Here is a 15,981-nt window from a genome sequence, read left to right as displayed (position 1 = left end):
GCAGGTGAGGGAAGCAGTGCTCAGCACTTCAGTTTTCATCCCCAACTTTTATTCCTATCAAGCAATTTTGACTGAATCTGGGATGTTCTGGAGCAAACTGCTTCAGCTGCTCATAGTCTTTTGGGCAATTATCTTGGATTGGGTTTGACTTTAGAGGCACTATGGCAATACAGCGAAGAGGCTTCAGATTTACTTGCAGCAAACTGTGTCTTTGACTAAATACCATTGTGGTAGTTATTGTCAGGCAGCAGCACGCTGCCCTCAGCCCTTGGTGGACAAGATCTCCCAGCAAAGGGGAGGAGGAGGATTTGGAGCAGGACTGCCCAACTGCTTACCCTGGGTCTCTCGGGGTTCGCGCATGTTTCTGTGAATTAACTGGCAGGACTCGAGCACAACAAGACCCCAAGCAAAGCATGTATGCCAATTTCCAGCTGCAAACTGCTACCTTTGAGAAGTCTGATGAGTTGTTTTATGGGCATTTCCACCTGCTGGGCCCTAAGTTACAGGATTTAAATGTAATCGGCATGCTTCCTCCAGCCCATCCCTCCCTCTGTTCATGCTCTGCCTCTTCAAGAGGAAGAACAAATATCCCTTCTGACACACAAGGGAAAATGAAAATCCAGAAGGGAGAGAGAAAACAATGCATTTCTAATGGAAAAGTACCAGGAGAAATCACTTTCCCAGGAAGTTCACAGGAGCACTAGCTGGGGACAAGGACTCCTTCCATCATCACTTCCTCAGCAGTCATGACCATTAACCAGAGATGAATCAAGAAGGAATTCACGCAACTCCTTTCCTTCCATCTGAATTTGGGGTCAAGGCTCAAGACACAAAGTGGAGTATTTCACTCCCTTACCCCAGCACGAGAAGGACCAGTAAGACCGCATTAGGTGAAACCCAGAGGCTCATTTTCATGGGGATGGCACCATCATGCATTGCTCCGAGGCAGAGCACCTGGCTGAGCACGAACACATAAAGAAAGGGCTGCAGGGCCTCCAGCAGATACCACCATGGAAAGAGATGTTAAAAGCAGTACGTTCAAACAGTAAAAAAAAAAAAAGGACTTTTCATTCCCAAACTCTTCTGATGCAACAGATTGACTGGAGGCAAGAACCTGGACAAACTACTACGGAGGGGAGGGGAAAGTGTCAACCAAAGCCTGGAGATGCTTTGACAGCAGAAGAGCAATGCATTGCACCATGGAGCAGATCCATCATTGCCCAACCACTATTTGTTGGCTTGCTCTTCTGAGCAAAATATCCCCAGGTCACAGAAAATAATTCACAAAGAAACTGATCAAAAAATTATTTATTGCCTTGAGGACTGCAGAATGCTCCTGGAAAGAAACAACAGTAGCAGTTGCTACAATTTTTCCACCCTACAGGACTGAGAGAAGGATGGATTACTTCTGGGATACGGCAACAAGAAGATCACTGAGCTCCTGAAAGCTTCAGGACAGACTTCAGGCTCCCTCCTGCACCCCGAGTCCCACAGGCAGTGCCCACCTGAGCAGCCGTGCCACCCAGCATTCCCAGCAGCACTGCCAGCACTGCCAGGAACGGAGGGTGCAAAGCAAGCTCTAGGACATTAAAAAGAAAACTGGGGTGACTTGCACTCTGAGGCTCTTTTCACTCAAAAAAACTAGTTTGAAAGCAGAAGTGAACATCTCTGAGCAAATTTTTACTTAAGGATGCCTATTTACAGTCAGTTGTCTTCAGTATGCCTTCAATTGGACACCAATACAAACCAAATCTACTCTGCTGAAATGCCCTCCATGGAAAACAGGGTTTTCAAGGGTGTAAAGATAAAGCTGTTTATTTCTTCACCGTAGTCAAATGCGAGCTGACATAAATAATCACGGTTTGGTTTGATCATTAAGCATCATGTCATGAAAATCAACCTGCGAGAGCTTTCTGCAAGAATGATTATTATTTGTGTGTTTGAGCACACCTAAATGAGCGGAGGTGACGGTGCGCCGAGGATGGCTGAGATAATTGTCTCACTGCAGCACAGAGGAGCAGGCCTTGCAGAAGCCTATTAGTGAGGTCTGTCATTCAAAATCGCCAAAGAGAAAAGCAAATCAAGGTTGACTTCATGCGACACGATTACGCTCTGTGGCAACTGAGGGGAAGCTCTGTCCCTAGTGCCACTGTGACTCTGGCCTGAGCACAGCCCAAAGTGAGCAGAATGGTACCAAAGAAGCCGTTACGCATAATGATTTCCTATAGGAAATACTGTACTGCACAAAAGCTTCCACGACACACAAGATATTCTGACTTAAGAAACTGAACAGCAAAGGAACACATCTGTCTGGTGTATTCCACAAAGCAGAATGACTCTTGTATCAATTCTGAGAAGATAAATGCATTTTAACAGCTAAAAATCGACGGGCTCTTATCAACATGAGTATCTTTTTTTCAATAGAAATCTACACTATTTCACACCAGGGGTGGAATGACTCTTCAGATTGTAAAGGTGACACAAGATGTTTCTCCCCTGCTCAGGGACCAATGCTAAGCTGCAGTATAAACAACAACAAACTTCTTGTAAAATTTAATCCTGAAATCCAAGGGCTGGTATCAAACAAACTGCTCTTCTATCACTTAATGTCAGCTTCATTTAAAAATATCACAACAGAGATCGATTTTTTCAAGATTCTGGTCTTAAGCTGCACAAAACCTTTTCCAGTATTGATGCAGAGCCAAAGCCAAAGGGGTTTGGCCCGTCTCTGTTTAATACCTTATATTCAAGGCAATGGGGCAAAACTTTGGTGGAGAGGAACCAAAGCGTGGCACGCTATCAACAGCAGGACAACAGCAGCCATCTCCCAGATGATTTGGAGACAGCTGATTTTTCTGAGGGCACAGTCAGAACTGAGAAGAGCACAGGTCAGATGTGAACTTTGGCTGACTGAAAATGATCTTCCTGAGGATTCCGGTGTCGGTGTTTGGGATCAAAAGACAGAACCTGAAGGAGTCCTAATTTTAAAAATGCTCTGTGCTAACGCTAATAATCCATTTTTTAAAAAGTCTTTAACATCACGAAGACCAGATGCTGCAGATACACATCCCTTAGCACCACTGGGCTGTTCAGACGAGCAAGGTTAAGCACGGAGATCAGCAGGCAGGGCAATGAAGTGTGCAATTCCTGCAATTCTGCTACCAGCACACTTTCTAAAGACCAGGCAGCATTGTTTAACGTCAGCAGGAGGGAGGATTTATCGAGTGACGCACCTGTCAGAGCCCCTACAAGTCTGAAAGGCTGAAGGACAGAAACTCAGCTGTGTTTGGATGCCATCCCATACTATGAGGCATCTGGTGAGATACTTTCAAGACTCCTCAATAAGCAAAAAGCACCAGTGGACACCTTTAAGAATCTCATCACCATTAAAACGCTACCCCTTGGTTCCAGGGACATCCTGCTTTAAATACGCTTCCAGACCCAGCCTGGGCTACGTTCAAATGATGATTTTGTTTTGGCTATTAGCATTTAGAGGTTCATCTAAATACACACAGAACCTCAGAAACATTAAGGCTGGCAACGACTGCTAAGGTCATCCAGTTCAACTGCCGTAAGTACTGCACCTACACTTTCCTTAAACACCTCCAGGGACAGTGACTCCATCACCACTGGGCAGTCAGTTCCAGTATCTGACTGCTTTGGAGAAGAAATTATTCCTAATATCCAACCTGAATCTCCTCTAGCACAATTTGAGGCCATTCCCTCTGGTCCTATAGCTAGTTACCTGGGTGAAGAGGCTGGCCCCCATCTCATCAACCTCCTATCTGCACACAGAGTTCACCCAGCATTTCTGTCCCCTGGGAACAATGCTAGAACAAAAACGTTGTCATAACACATCCCCTCTTTGTCACATTTGTGAAAGATTTTATGCTAACAAAAAGTTCAGTCTTTATTCCAGGGCAGTTAATTAAGGTTGACCAAGTCAGGCAGAAGTAAATTAACTTGGCTGATCAATTATTTATATGAAGCAGAATAAATGCCCTTAAAGAACTTGGCCTAGCCATAAAAGCATGTGTAAATTAAGCTAAACAGAGATTTATAAAACATATTTCTACTTGTATGGAATAGTTAGTGGTAAAATCAGCTTTAAGTAAGTGATCAAATGACAAGATCTAGTCCTAAATCTCTAGCAGGCTCACTACCATACAGGCATCATTAGTAAGGCAAAATTTTAGCTATTTGTTGCAAGCAGTTGCCCCAAGCAAGCTTAGGACTAACTTCTGAGCGCTCCTCTGTCAAACTACAAAAACAGAACAGTGCTTGGAAGCACTTCACAGCAATGCAACGCTACAAAGGCAGGATTTCGCCTCTTGAAAACTAACGTGCTCCAGAGCACAAACAGCAAGGCAATACGAGAGCAGGAGCAAAGCTGCTTCTTACCAATTGCACCGGTACAGAACAAGCACAAAGGCAGCCTGGTGCTCCCAACAGCACCATCAGCAATGGGGATTACGACGGCTTTCTGGGACATCGCTGATGGACCCTTTCAGGCCCAGTATCCCTGGGGCAAGCACCACAGGCTCCAGGTCCCACCAGCAGCACTGCTGAGCTTCTCCAGGAATGTGCTTTCCATGGTGAAGCTGAACCCCCCACACTGGTGCCCCGATGGCTGCTAGGTCAGCAAAGCAGCCAGCAGCACCATCCCACCAGCCATGGGCTCAGTACAACAGCGTTCACGTGTGAACACTAAAAGCCTTGTGTAAGATATGGCTTTGATCTTCCGTGGGGAAAGGCGTACAGATGTTCGGCTGCTCATTTACTAAATTAAAGCATGTCACAATTAGCTGTGAATCAGCCAGCTTCACACGAACCACTCAAGGGCTGCCACCACAATGAGCGCAGGAGCAGGATAGGGAGCTCGAGCTGCCCAGGTGGGCCCTGGTTTAGTGGGCAATGCTGGTTCCCGGTGACACCTCCAGGGCCGTGTTTGAAGCTGGCACCCCGACTCATGGCATGACTTCACTCCAGTGCTCACCTCAAGCTCACCAGCTCCTCAGCTCACAAACCCAGAGCTCCTCACTGCAGCTGGGTGAGCAGCCATCGTGCTTAGGAGTTTTCAGTAGCCATCATTTCTCCTGCTGACAGGGCGTATGTTTTTAGGTATAATTATGTACTAAGTAACTACAGATACTTTTATAGGGTACCTCTGGACGAAACTCCACTGAAGGCCGCTCACCTATGCGCTACTGGTGCCTGCTGAGCTGAGCAGGGGCACAAGAAAGGAGACCTGGCTGCAAAGGGCAAGCAGGGGTGGTTGTAAGAAGCAAAATAATGAAGCATGAAGAGAGTCAGGCTGCTGTCCTGCAAAGCCATGCTGAGTCACGGCCAACCACGGTGCTCCTCAGAGAGGCAAATCAGGAGCGAGGGAAGAGCGCAGGCATCCGGGAAGTGAGGAAGGAGGGAACAAAGAGATGGAGACAAGGGGAAATCCTTTGATATTTCCTCAGCTTAAAGAGGTAATTCAGTGCATTAAAATGGATCCTTGAAATTTCAAAGGATAAAACTCACACAACAAAGATTGTCAAGAGTGCTATTTTCTAGGATTAGAACAAAAACGTATTGGGATTTGCTATATGATCTTACATGGCTGAGCAGGACTGTGTACTTGCTGTTATGCAAGCATCGTCTTCCGATACAGAATTTTCATAATTATAACAGAAAGGCGTAAATTTTCTAATGCATGGCAGTTCAAAAAGTAATCAAGAGAATGAGCCTGAGGGCTATTTTAATGTATGCAAAGCTAGTGACCCACAGTAAATGGGAGGTAGGCTTCAATGAATGCAAAGTAATGCACACATACTAAAGACCTGGTCTGATGAGGGACGGCTAAAATTAACACCCAATTAATTTCCGAATTGACAAACAAATGAAACCCATAAATCTACTTTCTCATTAATTTTCTTGTGGTATAATTTAAAGCAGTAATATGAGGGCAAAAACTGAGCATTATCCATCATAAATATCAAAAAAGATAGCACTGTAACACCATAAATTATGCATATTACCTGTTGTTAAAAATGATTAATGTATTATCAACTTTATCGTGCACTGTATATGTCTAGACATATCTAAAACCTGGAATTCCATTTAGCACTTTGGAAAAGGGTGCAGAACAAACGAGGTTATCCACAGCGCATCCTCAGCTTTGCGTCCATCTGCGCCCCGGGAAGGGACACAACTCACACCCTGGGCACTGGGAGGACACGGCTGTCTCCCTCCTGGGTCAGAGGGAAGCTGCATTTCCAACGAGCTCAGCACCAAGCAGGGCTGATGCCCACCTCCAGCAGCCACCTCCATCTGCCCACCTGCAGGCAGCCACAACTTTGGGGCTGTTAACTGCGCACAACACCTCTTCGCACCGTTGGTGTGTAGGGCGCACAGACTGGGTTGTTTTAGGGCCACAGGAACCCGAAATCCTTTGAAGGCAGCTCAGGAACAGGCTGACTGATGTCCCTGGCACTCTGCAAGAGTTGGAATTTAAGGCAGCTGTGGCTGGGCAAATGCAAGAAGCACCAGGAGCCTAAACCCAGTTGTACCACACTGCCTTACTGTGAAATCACAGTCAAGCAACCATCAAGAAGCCGTCACTGCAGGGACTCCTAAGGAAATCAGTTCTGCTGAGGATGCTGCTGACCACGAACAGTGAGAATGGAGAACAAGCAAAGAAAACTGGCTGAAATGAGCATTAAAAGCTTGCCAGTTGCTCATTTCAGAAAAGCCGGAGCTGATCCACATGACAAGTTCGTGCACCCAGTTACAATGCACGTAACAGCCTCACTTCTTTGCTTCAGATATCTCCTAGAGGAATCCATGTCAGTTCCCAGTCCCTAACTTGTGAGTTGGGACTGGATACAAAAGCCACAAGAAACCATCTTGCACTTGGCTGATGTGGCCCACAGTGACTGCCTGGCTTGCTCCAGCCATCACACAACCCAACACTGGCTGAAGACCTGAGCGTACGGCAGAGAAGACAGACAGCCTAACCTTCCCCAAACAATCTTTGTGCATCCTCCTTTCTTTTAACACTTTCATGCAGAAATTACTCCTAGTCTGATCATTGTTAAATAAACCCCCTTTGCATCACCAGCTCCATCCAGAAGGACAGCTCTGGAAACCCACCCTCAGCAAGAAGGCTCGGAGCTGGGCTGCCTGCAGGACAGGTGGATGGGCTGCACCACTGACGTGGCAGCACAAGCAGACTGAGCTCCTACCCCCTCGTAGGCAGAGCCATCCTTCTGCCACAAGCTCAACAAAAGTCATCCTTAATATCATGGGGATCATCACCTGTTTGGAAGGAAAGGAATGGGAAGCCCAAAAAAGAACCCCAAATCAAAACAGAACTCAGGTTTCACAGTACCAAGCTCCTCCACAAGTGCTGCCAAGTGACCTGGGAAAGCCGCACTGTTAGGAATTGGCCCCGCAAGAGAACGGCCCCACTGCAGGGTCCCTGAGGCACACAGCGGCTCTGGGGTGGGAAGAGGGCTCAGGTTGGTTTGTGCACACCGTGTGCAACGTGAGCTCTCTCAGGCTGTGTCCCAAAAAAGGTGAACAAAACACACAACAAAAGGGCAAAGTTGCATGTAATAAATACGTAAATGTGGTCACTTTATGAGGCAGCATGGACTGTGAGACAGTAAGATGACTCCAAACCTCACACGACTCGGTGCTGATTGCTGAGCAGTTACAATCCCACCCCCAGCATATCTCCACCGAAGCATCTCTAACCCCACTGGTTTCTGGAAGCCAAAGCCACCCTGAAGCCAGGCACTACTGCACGACACAGCCCTTGCTTCACTGCTTCAACACGGCAAGGGCAGGGTCCAGCTCAGCGTTCCCACTTTAGAAAAGTATATTCAAAGTATTTTTCTCGATACTTCACACAGAAAGGAGCAGCCACCACCTTCATGCAAAAAGACTTCACTTTTCTTCCTCAAGGTCACACCAGGAGGGTTATTCCCTGCGTGTGTGAAGCCCCAACAACACACTGTTGGTGTGAACAGGTCCTGCCCAGCATTCCACATCCAGGCCACAGCCAGAAACAATAATAAACAATCATTCTGAAAAACAAAGATGGTGTGAGTGTGTTTTCTTGCTCATTTGCAAAACAACCCAAAAGCAACAACGACCAGGACGGTGCTCTCTAATTAAGACTCTCAGAAACCGAAGAGCAAACAGTCAGCAAACAGGAATTTGCAGATGTAAATGCTGTTTTCCAGTTATAAAAAGCATGAGAGCTCACTTGCAGGAATGGCAGAGAGCATTTTTAGATTTGGTATTTTCTCCTCATTCAGATGGCTCTGCTCTCGCACCAGAGCTTCTCCCCAGACCACCTCCAAACTAAAAGCGAAAGCTTCGCCTCTTCAAACCCCGCAGAGGGCACACACATCGCTCCCAGCCAGACACCAGGGAAGGGGGAAGGCAACACAGCCCCGACCCAACACCACACACAACGCAAAGGCTGTTCTTTTAGGGGATTACCTGGGTGATTAGCCCTATACCTTTGTCCCAGACCTTCTAACTCCTTGTTTGCTCCATGCAGGATTTTCTAGCCACCAGCCGGCTATCGCTGTGCTAGTCGTCTTGCAGGAGTGCTCTCTCCCTTCTGAAAAAAGCAAACAACTGGATAGATATCATTACACTAAGGAAATCTCTTGGAAAAACCAAACAACTTGCTAATCTTTCTAGCCCCTTCACCCAAGTTAAAGATAAGCAAAGCAAACCAAAGTGAGTTTCAGGCACATTCCAGGGACAAGCTCCCCTTTTTCTCCTTTATCAAAATCCCAGCATTTAAAGGTTTTTTTTCCAGACCTTGCAGGATAAACTGCTGCTCACACCCGCAAACAAAGCAATATTTGTTTAATAACTGATTGCTGCCATGGGTACAGTAAACAAGGGGCCCAGCATTTGTGTTTATGAACAAACACATCATCTTGCAAGAGCAATTTAACATTAACCAGGTGGAATAATCAACAGATTTCATAGGTGACACTCGGGGCAGGACTAATGTAAACAGAGCAGGGAGGAGAAAGGGGCCACTCTTAGGGAATCAAGGTTGAGGCAAATGCATTACAGAGTAAACAGCTGGGAAGAACTCAAGACAAACAAATAGTCATTCTTCTGACATTTCGAGAAGCAGAAAGGTTGTACGTTACATACATCAGCTGCTGACCACCATGAAATCCAACCAGTTGCGGACCAGCATTTCTTGTTTACACAGTGCCATGTTTGCTTATAAACAACAATTTGCTGTTACCAACCTCGCATTACTCATTGCATAAACGAGCAGATCAAGTGAAATCCTGTTAACTCTTCTGTGCATCGAGGACTTTTTTCCCCTTAAACAATAACAAACATAAAGCCTTTGCAGTCTTTCTTTGCATCCTCAGGACAACAGACAACAGAGGAAAACGTGCAGCCGTGCATCTGTCAGATAAAGGCTGAAGAAAGGAGCTGAAATCACATGAAAGTGTTCTAGGGAACAAGATTTACCGGCCAAACCACTGATGAAGGAGATCTATTTACATTAAAAAAAATCAGCAACTGCAAAAGGTGGGATGCAAAATGTTAACTCCTCTTAAACAAACAAGCAAAATGTTGCCTTTCTACACAACTCCATCCCTTCCAGCATGCACGTGTGCTTTCACACACATCCATGCACGGCTCAGCCTGCACTCTTCTCCTTTCTCTCGCCCACTCTCAGCACTCTGCTTCTGGAGGTTTCCCCTGTTCCTTTCTACAAACACAAGAGGGGCCAGAAGCCCCTCCAAAGCCCCTGTGTCTCCTGTGAAGGCTTCTCTCAGCTGAAACTCCTGTCCACCTCAGCACCCTCAGCCAACAGCATCAGCCCTCGTGCGGCTCCAGGGCTCAAGTTCCTGGCATTCCCCACCCTACAGAAAGCATTTCCTCACCCATTTCTCAGCCCTGTGGCACTCAAGATACGGCCTGTCACACAACTCCTCCAGGGAGGTTTCTGCAGCTCCTCTATCACGATTGCCGATTTGGGGAAAGACCTGAAGCACACAGGGAGAAGATGGATGGGAGTTAACCCTGGGCTCTGGGTGACATTCCTGCCTGACACATCCCCAGTGTCACCTCCACGAGTCCCTGCAGCCCTCCCACGTGTAAAGAAGCTCTCTAAGACAGGGACAAAGGTTGGGGCCTGCGCTGCAGGCCCTGTTGTCCCCCAGGAGACCAAGCTGTGCCCCTGCAGCCCGTGAGCACCAGTGCTGCCACCAACAGAGACCAACATCATCCTAGGTTTGAACGCGTGAAGCATCCAAAGGTCACAGCTGGCCCGGGCACTAATCTGCTCTCCCTTGTCACTTCACATGCAAACAGCACGGGGCGGGAAGCCTCCTGCCTCATCATTTTTTCACAAGTTTTAGAAAACTCAGTACTTTTCTTCCCAGCACAATCTTGGACATCCGTGGTTGCCCAAGAAACTCAAGTTTCCCTTTTCAGCAAATATTTAGCCTTTTGTTGTACTCAAAAAAAAAAAAAAAAAGCTCAAAAGTATGAAATCAGTACAACCTCCTAATAAGGCAGGTATTTAAATGCAGCCCAAACGTAGCATTGTTGAGGCAACCTCCTGTTTTTTCATCCGTCAGGCTGACAGCATAATAGCAGGCAGGATGAAAGGTGGGACTCGAGCACGGAGTTGGCGTCCGCACACCAGGAAAACACAAGTGCTGCCCCATTTCCTGTGCTCCAGCAGAATATTTCTGATGTCTGGGGCTGCCGGGGACTTAACTCTGAATTAATGATTGCACACAATGCCCTCCTTTCTCCCCTCCCTGCAGGACAGCGAGCGCCAGCCCCACCGAAGGGCTGCGGGCGGCCGGGCACGGGTCACAGGGGATTTAGATGTTTCACAGCAGCTTCAGAAATTCAGACACCGCAACCTGAAGGCTTCGGAAAACATCAAGCCCTGCATGAAAGTCGGGACATTTCCCTCACCTCGGCCGCGCCGCCGGCTCCGCGCTCCTTTTCCTGCACGTAAAATCACAGTTTATTCAGTACAAAGTAACTACGGCATGATAAAAACTATAAGCATATCATTCAAATGCTTTATTGGTCAAAGAGATGGATGCTTTTATTAGCCCAACCTTTTTTGAAATGGAGTGCCACTGATGACCCGGTGTTAGCCTCATTCCCTGCTATTAATCACACCTCTAAGAGCTCATTTTGCTTTAAAATCTTAAGAAATTGCTATAATTTAAAGACATGGTGTCTACATAATGGGAAATGCTTCACAGATTGTATCATTTCATATAACACAGGATTTTTATGGCAATGCTGACCACCATACCAAGGTATTACAAAACTCGAATAAAATATTTTATGAAGAGAATCTGCACCTAAACTTACTTTTGTGTTTGTGGTTTGCCACATCCGTGACGCTTTAATCACAGCCTTTTGGGAGCTGCAATATTCAACTGCATGTGGCTGACATAGATTAATGCTACAGAAACACTCCCTGAATAAATACAAGCAGAACAAAACAAAATTAAATGAAAATTAAATAAAAGACAAGGACGGACCAGGAGAGGAAGTCTTCTTCGAGCTGCACTCAAATGATTTAACACAAGGGATTTACTCGTCCATTGACTGTATTCTCACTCTCCTTTCTGCACAGGGAAAACAGATGATGTTTACTGTGAAAAACTTTCACGACAAAGTGGAAGCATCTTAAGAATTTACCTATGCTGAGAATTAAATTAATATAATGACTGTCTTAACCCGTATTATTAGAATGTACTTTGCTCAATGTTTTGACAGTGTTGACTGCTGCAGGAAGGAAAACACATTTAAAACAATTTCAGCCAAATGCAAAAGCAGAAGCCTTCAATTTTTCAAATGTAAAGCAAAAAGCATCTTTAAATATCTCCTTATGAAAGAAGATGCAGGGCAATTATGTTATATGGTGAACACAAAGCAATGCTCTTTCCTCAGCTCTCTAACAAGATATTAGTGCCTACTGGCCTTAGGAACACTACGTGTAAATCGCATCACATTCAGAGCCTCTGAATTCATTATAATAGGAGCTGGAGAGAAATGTGAACTTCCCAGGTTGTTGCTAAGGATTAGCCCTTGTTTACAATTCTGTATTTATAGAACAAGAAAAATTTGTCAAATGAAGGGCGAAGAGGAAGGCAAGAACACAAATTTAGCCTTGATTTCAAAACAAATCAGATCTTGCAACCATTCCCTGAAAAGAAAACCACGGTTTTTAATGTGAAGATGCAAATGAGTCTCAGAATATAAAAATGCTTTATAATTCTGCGCATTCAACACTACTAGATGTTATTTAAAGAATTTATGCTAACATTTCTCATGCTCACAGAGCAAGGCCGAGATGCTGCAAGCAGCAGCTATTCCCCACGGACGGCGTTTCCACGAGGTCTACATTCCCATCCAGAGGGCCATGCATGGCTCCCAAACCTCTGGAAAGAACACGCTGGCTTGCTCAGATGCAGCACATCAATGCAGCACCCAGAAAGCAGGGCTAGAGACAGCAGAACGTGCAGGTCTGAGCACCTGGGCAGAACTGGCTGGGGGAGTTTGCACTGCTGTGCCACTGAGCATGCAGAGAACACTTCGGCCTCCAGCACTTTCGTTTCTTCTTGCAAACAAGGGCACACCCACTGCAATTAAGCTGCGGAATTATTTTCATGAGGGCTTCTTGTTTTCACACACTCAAAGCCTCCTAAGACTTGCAGTCCCTCCCATGCACCCAACAGCTGGTGCCTGCATATGGAAAACCAAGCAAAAGCTCTTCTGTGGTTTCACCCTATGGAAAAGCAAATGGCAAAATGCTTTTTCCCATTTCCTGGGGTGGAACATCCCCAGCCTGCTGGCCTTGCCCCATCCAAGAGCAATGGCTCTCAGAGCACAGCTGGGACGTGGTGCAGAAAGGGACAGCATCACCCGCATGGAGCAACGAGGGCAGGAGCTGCTCTCCCTCCCACCTGCTCTGACCATGCTGCTTCGTTCCCAGGAGCAGCTCCAGCTCCAGCACGGGGATCCCATTCCACCCCACTGGGCTGCTGAGTGGGAAACGCACACAGACGGTCCTCAACATGCTCAGCATTGACACGCGGATCCCGAGCACCCAAAAATACAGTTGGTCCTCATCACGCTGGCCCAGCAGAGAAAGAAGTGTGAATTTTTTCCACCTCAGAATTTCAGCCTGTGCCTGAGAAAACTCCCTAAAAAAGCTCTGTCGAAACCGATTTGTTTCCACTCACCAAAAAAAAAAAAAGCACATATGCCTACTTTTGAGTCTGGATGCAGGAAGCCAGACTCTTCATCCCTCTTCTGCATGGTGGGGCCCAGCTCAGAGGCAGCTGGGGACCGGCCACCGTTGAGCCCCCCCTCCTGCTTCTGCAGCAGCCCAAACCTCCCCACAAGTGGCACCAGCTGCCAGCAAGCAGCCCCCAAAACAACGCTGGAAGGGGCTTGGCAGAGGCTGGAGCATTTTGGGTGCCGTGTCCCTGTCAGCAGCGCTGCTCCGATGCAGGTGGTTCGGGTTAGGGGCTAAGCAGTCCCTCCTGCACCCAGCACAGCCTCTGAGCATCTCCACGACTCACAGGTGCACGGCCACACTGATGTGCTGCCAACTGCACAGCTTACACAAACAGCTTCCTGCTCCCAGGGCTTGTGAAAGAGAAGGATTCCCTCTGTTCACATCCCATTCGAGGCAAGGCTATCCGATGTCAGGATGTGCAGCAAGAGGGTAATCTGCACCCTGAGCTTCGTCGTACGATACCGCAGTCACAGACTGTGTGATCCCCTCCTTTGGATTAAGGCTATTTGCACAAGTCAAAGCAGAACAAGAAGAGGAACAAAACATACAGTGTATTTTGTTCTATGCTGCAGCCACATATTTCAACTGCCTCAGCCGAAACCTCAGAGTAAACACAGCTTTAAAAGAAAATAGCTAGAATAAAGAGTTTCTGGAAAGTTCCTCCTGATTATGCATGCAAGAATTCTGCTACTGCTTCCTCCCATCATCCGAAAAATAAACCGAACACCCAACTTCCACAACTATCTACAAAATGCCATTTTTCTGAAACACGTCACAATACAACCTGAGGTCTGCAAGCTGTAATGAATGCATCTTGTTTGTAAAATACACAGAGGAGCTCAATTAAGTGAACAACTGTAAAGGAAATAGAGCTGATAAAGGAATTAATGCTCTGTGTGCCAGATCAAAACACAGCATCTAGGATAACAAAACCGTGTCAAACATGCAACCGTTGAAGACTTGAAAAAAATAAAAAAGCTAAAGCCTAAAATACTGCTAAGCACACAAAATTCAGATGTGCAAAACTTATTTCACAGGACGGAGCAGGGAGCATGGGCAGCTGTGGGAGGACTTACTGACTGCACGGACAGACGGATGCTGAGCCTGGGGCAGAGCAGAGCTGCTCTCTGGTCACCCGCTTCATAGAGGAGGCCGATTCGGGACCCGCTGATGCTACGAAGCCTCCCTTGGGTTTCACCAAGGAAAACTCAGCCGAGCGGTGCTTTCATGCACTCCCTTCCCGTCGCACAACCTGGTTTCCGAGGGAAAGCTCACCTCATCCTCTCCCCAGCCCCGCCAAAGCAAGGCTGAAATCACTCCCCGTGTCAAGAGGCAGCATCCCGCCTGCCCACGCGCTGGCACCGAGCCGCGGCCCCGTGCTGTCGGCACACACTGCACCGGGGGGAGCGGAGCAGGGCTCAGCCGGGAGCAGGGGCACGGCAGAACCTCACGCCTCGGCTCCTCTCCTTCGCAGTTGGCGTGTGAACTCCTAACTGGGAGATTTCAGGCTCCCACCGATCTCCTGGCAACTCGAATGCGATTTTCAGGAAAACAGAGCGCAAGGCTTTTGGCACGCAGAGCTGTGCGCGGAGGCTGTGCAGACACAACATGCAAAGGTGATGCTCTTGCAAGCCTTTGGGAGCTTCCTGGATTAAACACGGGTTTGGAAGACGGGAGTACGAAATCCTGACTCCGGCAGGCAGTAACAGAAACCTGTGTTCAAACAGCTCCACAGACACAGAATGGGCGTAATGTCTGCATATGGCATAGCTGAGGCTGGGAGACAACGCAGTGCGCCCACAGCTACACAGCATGCAGCAAGCTGGGCACCCAGAGCCATCAAACCAGCCCTTCTCACACACTTCTTACTTAAAAGGCAACGCTATAGGCACTTTCTGGCAGCCCTGAACATCAGTACACTCAGGGGAGAGGAGGGAGGAAAATACTTCAAATTACAGAGATGCTAATCTCCCACTTGTGATGTGTCCGGCCATTAGTCAAGTTGCTCCAGCAGAGCATCTGGCCTGAGCCACAGCTCCATCGGCAGCTGGGAAAAGGCTGCCGGCATCTCCTCTGCTGGGTGTGGGTTTAGCACGAAATTCACCTTTTCCATTCCTTCCAACAGATCTTTTGCAGCCAGAGGAGCTCCTTCAGATGCGCTGCCCCCAGCCCACCAACATGCAGGCAGCTTCCACCAGGAGAAGCCCACCAGGTAGGGATGCAGGGGACCACAGACACAGGCAGAGCCTGACGCACTGCTGCCAGCAGCTGCCACAACACTAAGGGCACAGCGCTGGCTACCAGCAGCAGGGCTCAGGGATGGTCATGGCCCACCAAAGCCAGCCAGCCAAAGAGCTGTAGCAGGGGCAGTGGACTGGTACCAGGATTAGTTCAGCCTCAGCATTGGTTAGTGTCACTACGAAATACCAAACAGTGTGAGAGAACACAGACTGTTCTATCTGAAATGGCACCTAACAAACGCCCGCGTGGACATTTGTGTACATGCAGCTACACATACTGCTCTGTATGGTAAGAAATCCCAATCACCACGCTCAGATACAGACCGCAAACTGATTGACATCATAGCTGGAAATTCTCATGCTGTATTTCTGTTGTTGTTGCTGGGCTGCTTTATCATTTGAAAATATGTGCAA

The 15,981-nt window shown here is 47.4% G+C and overlaps 1 protein-coding gene across 14 annotated transcripts in view; it reads right to left on the bottom strand.

Moving 5' to 3' along the window:
• Positions 1 to 15,981, bottom strand: part of FOXP1 (forkhead box P1) — a 334,704-nt gene that overhangs the window by 145,031 nt on the left and 173,692 nt on the right. Inside the window, exons 1-2 of one of the 14 annotated variants that reach the window (XM_042823151.1) lie at positions 8,742 to 8,802; positions 8,500 to 8,623 (exon numbers count right to left, since the gene is read on the bottom strand). The exons of 10 other annotated variants lie outside the window; for them this stretch is intronic. The gene's annotated coding sequence lies outside the window, so the exon portion shown is untranslated. Of the gene's footprint in view, positions 1 to 335; positions 573 to 8,499; positions 8,624 to 8,741; positions 8,803 to 8,829; positions 8,857 to 14,403; positions 14,425 to 15,981 lie in introns of those variants that run through there. 3 more of the 14 variants (XM_042823157.1, XM_042823155.1, XM_042823154.1) reach the window with 3 other exon arrangements.

This window comes from Centrocercus urophasianus, unplaced genomic scaffold (genome assembly GCF_019232065.1).
Source record: "Centrocercus urophasianus isolate 14NV4802_14NV808 unplaced genomic scaffold, USGS_Curo_1.0 seq_22, whole genome shotgun sequence".
In the NCBI taxonomy this organism is placed as follows: domain Eukaryota; kingdom Metazoa; phylum Chordata; class Aves; order Galliformes; family Phasianidae; genus Centrocercus; species Centrocercus urophasianus.
Note: the sequence above shows the minus strand (reverse complement) of the source record. Positions and strands in the feature narration are given on the sequence as shown.